The following is a 10,548-nucleotide window of genomic DNA, read 5'->3' on the forward strand; positions in this document are numbered from 1 at the left end:
CAACAATATTTTGGGCATGCATTGATTTAAGTCGTTGTACATTAACATGACCAATGCGTTTATGCCAGATATCAATATATGCAACTACACCGGTCCCATGTGCAAACATTGCTGCACTCAATTCAAACATGTCTGCATCCAATGTAAACATTCTGCCCTTCTTCTTTCCTTTTGCTATCAAGCGACCTTTATTTTTCATATCCTCAACAAAGCATCCATGAGGATTAAATCTGACCTGCAAGCCTTGCTCAACCATTTGACCAATAGAAACCAGATTCTTGGTGATATTCGGGACATGAAAAACATCGGACAGGTATTTCTTTTTCCCATCCTGCATAGACAAAGGAATTTTTCCAATCTGCACAATAGGATGTGCAGTATCATCACCAATCTCCACAAATCCTGGTTTTTCCATTTTCCTTGCATCCTCCATCCATTCTACATGACCTGTCATGTGGTTTGATGCACCTGAGTCAATATACCACACATCGTTGCTTTCTTCTGCACTTGTCACAGAATTATTCATGTGCTGCACCATAAACAAATGCTCATTTCTGTCATCACCCTGCCTACTAGAAGATGCATAATTCCCTTGTTGCAGTTTTCCATTCATGATGTCATTCTGCTTTTTATAGCAGTCTTTAGCCATATGACCCATTTTACCACAGTAGTAGCATTCAACATTGATGTTTGCATTTTGGCCTCTTTGCCATCCACCACGACCTCGTTGGCTCCCCCTGCCTCTAGAGTTACCACGTCCTCCTCCATAGGACTGGGTTTCTTGAGTTTGCTGCATATTCTGATATCTACCACGGCCTCCAAATCGGCCTCCTCTACCTCTGCCTCTACCTCTTCCAGCATTTGAGTAGAAGACAGCTTCTTTTGAAGTTCCTCCTGAAGAAGATGAACCACCATTTCTCTGCTCCTCAGAAATTAGAAGAGCAATCAACTCCTCAAAATCAAGAAATCTTTCACGGACGGAAATGGATGTTCGGAACTGTGCATAATCCTTTTCTAGACCATTCAAGGTCACAGAAACTAAATCATCATCTTCCACTGGAGACCCAATGGAAGCAAGTGCATCTGCAATCTTCTTCACCTTCATGTGGTAGTCGTTGATGCTCATATTTTCTCTTTGCACATTGTGCAACTCTTGCTTGAGCTGCATTTTCCTGGCTTGTGTATTTGTGCTATACATTTTTGACAAAGTATCCCATGCCTCCTTTGGCGTACTTGCATCTTGAATATGCACAATCATAGAGTCTGAAATGCTGATAGACAGCCAGTACATAACTTTCCTGGCTCTCTCATGCCATGCTTTAAATGCCTGCATTTGCTGTTGATTGGGAACATCAGGAAAAACTGGTTCTTCTTCATTTCCTGCAACAAATTCCCAATATCCTTTTCCCATAAGGAAATTCGTCATTCTAAACTTCCATGCTTGGAAGTTGTTCTTGTCAAGCTTTTCAGTGACAATCTGTAAAAGAGAATCAAACGCCATTACAGAACACTGCAAAAAATTCTGTCACTACAAATAACACAGCTTCAGTCTCACAAGGGCAAATCTGCAAAACTGGTGAAAGTGGTATTTGACCACACAGTCACTTCCTAGTGATGATTTTGCATATACAGGAACCAAGGATGATTCTGTAACTCCCAATGTCTCTGCACACGAGCATACGATGCAATATCTGTGGTAACTTTTCACCGACCTATAGAATAGTGGTCGCACAGCATAAAACAGGGCTTTTTTTTTTGAGTGCGTGCAGAAAACTTCCGCCTCCAAAACAGGCCCCAGAATGGCCTCAAATATAAAAAACAAGGTCGTCGAAGCTAAAGCCCTCTCCCGCAGCATATCTTGCCCGCTTGCTTCATCGCGAAGGGTGTCTCAACCAGAACACCGCGAGCTTGGCTTGCTTTCTTGAGCTCCTTACCACGAACAAGGCTCTGATACCATGTCAAGATTGTGGGAGAGAAGGAAGGAGTCTCACTTGAAGCTTTCTTGCTTGCACAATGGGGGAATACACACAGAGATGGAGGCTGAAAACAGTTTTCCTCTTCTTAGTTGTGTAAGCCAAAAAAGAAGTCACATACATAGAAATAGAAGAACCCTATATATGGGTCTCAAACCAAACTCAACTAACTAAGGTGGCATACTAACTGAGCCACGAACTAGAGTAGATAAGGATAGCTGTCATCTAGCTATTATTCATGGGCGGTGTACCAACCGCATCTGCAACTGACAAGTTGGTGACATAAACACACAACGGTCACCCTGGCGTATCACGAGTGGAGCTCGATATCTCAACATTCATTAGGACCTTGACCCACGTTGAGTGAGAGACAGGACACCCTAAGCCATATGCTAGTCGTGGGGTCTAGGGAAAAGAGAAGTAAGGACAATGGTACATTCCTGTATACGATTAAATGGTACCTTGAGTGGATTTGGTGCGAAATGTTTATATGTTGAGCAACGCACCGAGGGGCCAATCCCCAAGGTGTAGGAGAGTCGTAGAGGGGTGGCAGCACTCAGCCGTTGGAGGACCCCCTATGTCTGTGCTTCGTGCCACTAGGCAATGTGTAAGGGACTCCCTCTGAGGAGTAGTGGGTGAGAGAAGAGTGGACTACAAACGACGTAATACAAACACAAGATGTCTAGGAAGGCAATGTATGTCTCATCAACGCTCCTGGTCGCGATGCCGTGGGGTTGTTGAGTGCGTGAGATAGAGGTCCGGCTAGTGCACGAGCCAGTGCTGGCCTGTTCTAGGTTCCATCAATGGTGCATCTGCCGGGAGCCACTTAAAAGTGGCGGTCCTCAAATCCTGGTTGTCTAGGGATCAACTAGCAGTTTATGCCAACGGATACTGTGATTGATCCGTTATTTATCGATAAACATCGTCTAGCAGAAATCCAAAAGCATGAGAGAGATGAAAGAGCTAGGCGACGTGCTGAAATTTTTAGGAGATATTCCTCTAAGCGTAGCGGTGCTGAACCCTTACGAGGGAGTGGATCTAGTGGTCTTGGTGCCACAAGCAGTAAATTAGGAGAAGGTGGAAGCTCTAGTGCTCCCCTTCCTTCCATAAGCCAGTCTACATCAAGTGCGGGAGGTGTAACCCCACCGTCCCCTATTCCTAGTGTAAATCCAATCCTCGTCATGGCGCAGCCTATTGCAATTCCAGCAGGAACGATGGATTTGCCGGCTCTAGGTTACCCGCTACCCATTTTTAATGGGCTAGTTGAGGAAGATGCGGAACTCCACATTAGGGAGTTTCAAAAGCTGATGTTTAACTGTAGCATCCAAGAAGAAGGACATTTAATGATGTTCTTCAACATGACTCTCAAAGAAAGAGCCACTATATGGTACCATGGTTTAGAAGCCAGAACCATATTGAATATTGATTCATTTTATGGAGCTTTTCGAAGGGAGTTTGCCCCTGAAAGGGGTGGGCAATATTGGTTGCGTGTGCTCAACGTGACTCGCCAAGAACCACACGAGGATATTCGAGCTTATGCGAAGAAAATAAAAGAGGTTTTTCGTAAGTTAGACACCTCTATTCCTGTCCCCGCAGCTGCCCAATTGCAATATTTCCTACATGGTTTGGACTTTAATATCCAATTGCAGTTGAGTAGTGTCCCCTTGGGGAATATAGATACTGCCATTACACGAGCACAAGAGGTGGAATCCCGACTACAAGCAGCAGCCTATGCTTCTCGAGGCAATTCGAATATGGGTTTAGTATTGGGAAACAATATGGCGATGGCCAATGGCAGTAGTGGCCAAGGGATAGCGATAGCTAACCCTAATGGGAGAGGGAACATGATGCAGAATGTCCCTTTATTACCAGCTCCCCCTAGCATATCGATGCCTACGGGCAGTCAAATGGCTCAAAATGGTGGAGGCCAGGCGGTCAATTCTAATACCATGCCTGTGGCTCAACAACCAGTGCCTAATCGAATTGTTAGGCCGATGGAACGACATGGTAATGACCAAGGCTATGAGTCGAGCACTTCCAATGTTCTTGGCGAGGTTAAGGACATGATGAAGCATTATACCGACATGATTAAGGAGCAGTATCGGCAAATAGCCGTTGATGTCAACTTCCTTAAAAAACAACAAAATTTGATAGGAAGTAGATACCCAGATGAGGGTGCACCTTCGAGGTTTAACTGCAAATGGTGTGGTGGGCAGCACTATCCAAGAAATTTCCCAAATGTTAAGTGCGACATCTGTGGAAAATCCGGCCATCTAGCAACTACTTGCTGGAGTAAGATCAGTTCCCTCCAGCGAGGTAGTCGGCAACCAGGGCCTGTTAATCATCGTGCGCAAGGAAATTATTCCCAGCGAGAAGATAGGCCTAAACAAATACTTCAACGACCAAAGACTACAGTGGAGGAGCTACCTAGTGGTAGTGGGGTTAGTTTGATTGAGGCTGTACGCGTTAATGATGTTGAAACCTCTAATCTGCGAGGTGTTCTTACAAGAGGTCAAAAGGGTAGAGAAGCCGACAAGGATAAGCCTGTCGACGGAAACCCTAAACAAGGCGACAAAGGAACGCAAGTTTTGGATCTTGCCATGGAAGGGGGACCTTTGAAGCCCATAGAAAGTAAAGCCGATAAGGAACTACCAAAGAAGAAGGTGAAAGTTAAGAAAGAGGCAATAAAGCCGGTTGAGCGACCTAAAGAGCGGATGGTTTGGCGTGAAAAGCGAACTCTATCGAACTATCATGAATTCGATTTGGCGAGCTCTCTTTGCAAAGTCAAGCCGGATGTGAATCTCTTACAGCTTATTAAGCTTTCCCCAGGAGTACGCAAGGAATTTAGGATGATCCTATGTACCGGGTTTATCGTAGAACCTTTGGGTATTGCGCGAGTTGATGATGACTGGTTCGAGCATGCTGAGAAGCATTGCCCAAGGGTTGCAGCCTATGTCGATGGGATATTAGTAGATTATGCCATTATCGACACGGGATCATCTGTTTAACATTATGAGTTCTAAACTGATGGAAAGGTTGGGTCTTGCAATCCAGAAAGATACCTCCACAATTCTCAGAATGGCAGATGATAGTTTGAGGCAGCCGGAAGGTTGCATTACTAAGGTCCATGTCACTGTTGCAAATGTAGAATGCCTGTTGGACTTTAGGGTGATTCGTTTTGCAGGCCGTCCAAGTTACCAAGTATTACTCGAACGACCTTGGATCTTGCAAGCAGAATGCCAAGTAGATATACCCGCCGGTCGGCTAATATTCGGCAGAGGTGCCCAGCGTGTGGTGGTTGATGCTTATCCTGAGTCTCCGCAGAGTGAGAGAGCTCCTCTATCTTCTACAGAATTGGAGACATTAGAAGATTTATCTGCCAGTGAAACATCATCGAGTGATGAGTCCAAAGAGGGATCCACCACGGAAGACATCTATCAGATCACTTTGAACGAGCCGATAGAGGGCCAAGATCATATAAGAGATGCAGATGTTATCGAGCTAGACCTTGGTACGCCTGATGATTCGCAGCCAATCAAATTAGGTTCTATGCTCAGCACAACAGAAAGGGAGGACTATGTGGTCTAGTGCGGGTGCGTTTAATCGGGTTTTTGTTTAAGGTGTTGTGCTGGACAGGTTTTGTGATTCATGGAATTTGGGGAGCCTGGAGGAGCCTTTGCTGCGATGGAAGCTTCTTGTGGCCAATCCAGGTGATACCTCTCCTTTACGAGTACCTTTCTTTCCTGTTATATGTGTATTTGTACTTGTCGAGGGGATATATTTTTGTTGGGGACCGGCAACCAAGGCATGAAGTCCCAGGTTTAGGCTAAGTATGTTTGAGGGAGGTCGGAGTAGTCATTGCCTCCTGTAAAGACATTGTCAGGCATCGAAAGATCTGTTTTAGAAGGAAGTCCTAGTGTCCCTGTTCTGTTAGCCTGCTAGGCAGCCGTTCTAGGAGTTCTTGTTAGTAGTGAGGCAGTTAGAGAAGCCTGCTAGAAGATAATAATGATGATGCCAAGAAACCCTAAACATCCTGAAAGATGAATATAAATACGAAGGTGTGTAAAAAGGGGTTCTAACCCCTATCAAAGAAAAGAAAAGGAATGAAAATGGATAGGCAGTTGATCATCGCCTTGCGAAGGCTTGGTAGGTTCCTGGGGATGAGTCAGACCCGAGGCCGATACCTTGTCTTCCTAAGGGTGGCTTCTTGCTGGAAAAAAAAATGACAAAACAAGGAAGGTTGGAGCGAAAATAAAAGTGAGCGTTAGAAAAGGATTAAGTGTCGCCTTGCGAGGGCTTGGTAGGTTCTTGGGTGCCGAGACAGGTCCTGAGGCCAATGCCTTGTTCTCCTTGGGTCACTACGCTCAGCTCCCTCCTTTTTACATGCCCAAGTATGTTAATAAAATAAAAACCCTAACAGAAGAAATGTATTGACAGAAAATACTCCTTGATCAGTCTATAGGAGTCCTCGCCTTGTAGGAGCTCCTACTTGTGTTGCCTTTAGTTGGTAAGTAGTTCAGACTACCACTCAGGGCAACCTCTTTGACAATTCTTTTTAGTTTGGTTGTGTTGGAGCAATTGGTTAGTGACTCGCTTCGGATCTTCTATTAGATGATGTTAGGTCTACTCCTTGTGGATGTCATGCCTTGGTTCTGTCCAGGGGTAGAGGGAGCATTGTGCTGAGTTTTATTATATATTTGTTTTGTATCAGCTTGATGCTTCTTTGGTTGTTTATGTGCAGATATGTTCGTGGATTCGACGGGCTGAGCCGCCCTATCCCGTGGTCGCCAATGAGAGCGGAATTTTGGTGCCGAAAAGTGCTTAAAAATAGCTAAAAATTATGAATATCAAGGGAAAAATATACAATGTCAAAGGCGGCAGCTCGAATTTAAGCGTCAAAGTGCTCTAAGGACGCTCGGGTAACACTTGTGGATTTTTAGTAATTTTTCCATGCACCTTTGCCAGTCAGTGGAGCTGGCAGTCAGTGCGGGATGCCGAGACGAGCTCACAGAAATTTTCAGATTGGGATTCGGACACCGTATGCGAGAGAAACGGGAAAAGGGCCAAAAGGCCAGGTCAAAAATTGGGAGGTGCCCAAAAAGGAGAAGGGAAGGGGTGCCTTTGGGAAGGGGCACCCCCCTTCCCTTAAAAGAAAACAAGATTGAGGGGGGGCGACGGCTGCTGCAGCGCCGCGAAAAAAACGCCCCCCCTCCCCCCCCCCCCCAACAAATCGAGATGGTGGCTCACAAGCAAGCCATGGAAGTAATCACAGCAGGCCACTACATTCATCCCGCACTCCGTATCGCTCCACTCCGCACGAGGAATGGTAGCCTGTAGAGGGAGAGAGAAAATTAGTCTTTCTCTCTCCTCTAAGGGGGAGTTCATGTGGGAAGAGAAAGAAAGAAGAAAGAATGGTGGAGGCTTATCCGGCATCGATCGGATTGCTTCACGGGCTGGAGATGGTGACGTGTGATCGTCATGAGCATGAAGTGCTGCTGATTTTCAGATTTGCAGCCATGGACATGAAACCCGAGACACGCAAATAAGCGGTAATTCAATTTTCTTCAAAGGAAATTTGAGATTTCATGGCTTTTAATTGATAAAGTGTCGTTCATGTGGGCTAAAAATTATTTATGTTGCTGTTTTCCATGAGTACTTGTTGATCATAATTAGAAAATCAGAAAAACATGCATCTTGTGTCTCAAAATAATACACTAAAACGCGTAAAATATGGAAAATCAAAGGAAAATGATGGTTTTGAGCATAAAAAATGGAAGAATAAATAGGAATACCAACTAAATTTTCATTTTTGTTGCAAGAAGGAACTAAGGGCCATAGCCCATAACCTATTTTGAATTTTTAGTAATTAAATAATGCAGAAAATAAGGGAAAATACAAGGAAAATAGAGAAAAACCACTAAAAATAGGGGAAAAATGCATTTTGGGTGCGGAACATTAATGAAAATTAAGAACAATATTCGTGAATGTTTGTGGGGACTGAGGCATGAGGGTTTGCCTCAGTTCAGCCCCACCTTCTTGTTCTGTGTGTTTTTTCCCGCTTTTTACACATAAAATGATGGCAAAATGCTTTATAAATCTATACAACAATGCAACATTTGATCGATGGGAGGGTAGAGTGGTTAAAATGTGTCTAAATGCGGAGTAAAATGGTGAAAAGATTGCTGGCTTTTATTTGCATGCCATATAGGTCGGTGAATAATTATAAAATAAGGTCCTAGTAGCACGAGGGTTTCCTCGGTGCTAGGTACGTGCAACACCGCATAAGAATGGTAGTTGAAAATCATTAAAAGGATGTTTTCCACATGCGCACAATATTGATTTTATAATTGTTTGAGCACTTAGCATCCACAATATGCATAAATCATGGAAATATTTAAAGGTATCAGAAATCCTGGATGCACAGCAATTGCTTTCATTAGGACCTTGACCCACGTTGAGTGAGAGACAGGACACCCTAAGCCATAGGCTAGTCGTGGGGTCTGGGGAAAAGAGAAGTAAGGACAATGGTACATTCCTGTATACGATTAAATGGTACCTTGAGTGGATTTGGTGCGAAATGTTTATATGTTGAGCGACGCACCGAGGGGCCAATCCCCAAGGTGTAGGAGAGTCGCAAAGGGGTGGCGGCACTCAGCGGTTGGAGGACCCCCTATGTCTGTGCTTCGTGCCAATAGGCAATGTGTAAGGGACTCCCTCTGAGGAGTAGTGGGTGAGAGAAGAGTGGACTACAAACGACGTAACACAAACACAAGATGTCTAGGAAGGCAATGTATGTGTCATCAACGCTCCTGGCCAGGAGGCCATGGGGTTGTTGAGTGCGTGAGATAGAGGTCCGGCTAGTGCATGAGCCAATGCCGGCCCGTTCTAGGTTCCATCAGAAGATCTACTAGTGGATTCATATTTTCCCTTAGTAGTGCAGTTGTTACATGGAGCAACAAAAAGCAACCTACAGTTGCTTTATCAAGTATGGAGGCTGAGTATAGAGGTGCTGCTATGGTAGCATGTGCGGTGGTATGGCTGCAAGAGTTATCAGGTAATTTGGATGTGCAGGGAGATGGTCCACTTGTCATTCATTGTGACAACATGAGCAACATACAACTAGCTAGGAATCCAGTGTTCCATGCTAGGACAAAACACATTGAGGTGCACTACCACTTTGTGAGAGAGAAGGTACTTGAAGGAGATATTGACTTGGTATATGTCAACACATAGGATCAAATAGTTGACATTTTCACAAAGGCATTGGGTGCAGAGAAGCTTCAAAAGTTCCAAAGCTTACTTGGAGTTGCAGAGATAGAGTTGAGCTTGAGGGGGAGTGTTGAGATGGTAAGCTCAACACGTGCAGACATTGATGATGGACCACCTGGCTAGATGGGTCCGCACGTCTACACTTAGCACGTTGGTGGTCATTATGATACTCACATGGCCACTAACTTATCACTTATTATATTTAGTTTGTTACACCTACCTACAGCTGGCAAAGATATAACGCCAATCGATTAGTGTAGTTTGTTGTGTAGTGTTTGACTTAACAGGCCATTTTTCTTTATGTTGTATCTTATCTATACTTTGTGTACATTGTATAGTATGTGGAAGAAGAAGAGGAAATTAGTAAGAAAACGTTTTGGCCTCCATCTCTCTTCTTATGTTATTAAGTGAGCTTCCTCTTGTGCATACAGTGTGTGTTTGGTGCAGCAGCTCAAACAAGTCTCCCCACCACGTGATTCTTGACAAAATGGCTTGGATACTTGATCAGTATTCAAAGTTCCATGGTTACTCCCCAGCCATTGTGACAAGGAAGCCAATGGACCTTGGTGGTTCCTTAGGATGGGAGGCTCAATGAAAGAGGTGTGGTGTTTGCCACAGAAGCTTTGCTTTGGCAAACCATGGAAAATCAGTTTCTGATCCAAGTTTTGTAATTCAAGGCTTTGGAAATGTTGGCTCATGGACTGCTCAGTTACTCTTTGAGCAAGGAGCTAAGATCATAGCTGTTAGTGATATAATTGGAGCAGTGAAGAATAGCAAAGGGCTAGACATTCATGCCTTGCAAAAACATGTTGAAAAGATTGGAGGAGTCAAAGGTTTTACTGGTGGAGATGCAATATATGCAAACTCTATCTTATTTGAGGAGTGTGATGTGTTGATACCAGCAGCTCTTGGTGGAGTGTTGAACCAAGAAAATGTAGGGGTTGTAAGAGCTAATTTTTTTGTAGAAGCAACAAATCATCCAACAAATCCTGAAGTTAATGAGGTTTTAGCAAAGAAAGGTGTCATTGTACTTCCTTATGTGTATCAGTTGTGGCTCTCACTGGAGCCACTCGGATGTCCCTCCTTATCCTCACTTTCCACCTAGCCTTATTCCAAGTATGGTGCGGAAGATGCAAATTGGAAGTGGTGTTCCTTATTTGCCTCTGAGTCCATTTTGGACCTGATCAATTTGTTCTCAGAGTTTCTCCTGGAGATGAAAGCACAAGATTTATTTTTGCTTCAAAGATACGAGGAAGTTGTCCAGTTGTGTGAACAAATTTTGATCTCTGCAGAAAGAAATCATGGT

General features: G+C 44.2%; 1 pseudogene; it reads left to right on the top strand.

Moving 5' to 3' along the window:
- Nucleotides 1-9,729: 9,729 nt before the first annotated feature.
- On the top strand, nt 9,730-10,347 carry LOC148032381 (glutamate dehydrogenase B pseudogene; annotated as a pseudogene).
- The last annotated feature ends 201 nt before the right edge of the window (nt 10,348-10,548 follow it).

This window comes from Lygodium microphyllum, chromosome 8 (genome assembly GCF_053477565.2).
Source record: "Lygodium microphyllum isolate KBCC chromosome 8, Lygodium_microphyllum_v1.1.10, whole genome shotgun sequence".
Classification (NCBI taxonomy): Eukaryota; Viridiplantae; Streptophyta; class Polypodiopsida; order Schizaeales; family Lygodiaceae; genus Lygodium; species Lygodium microphyllum.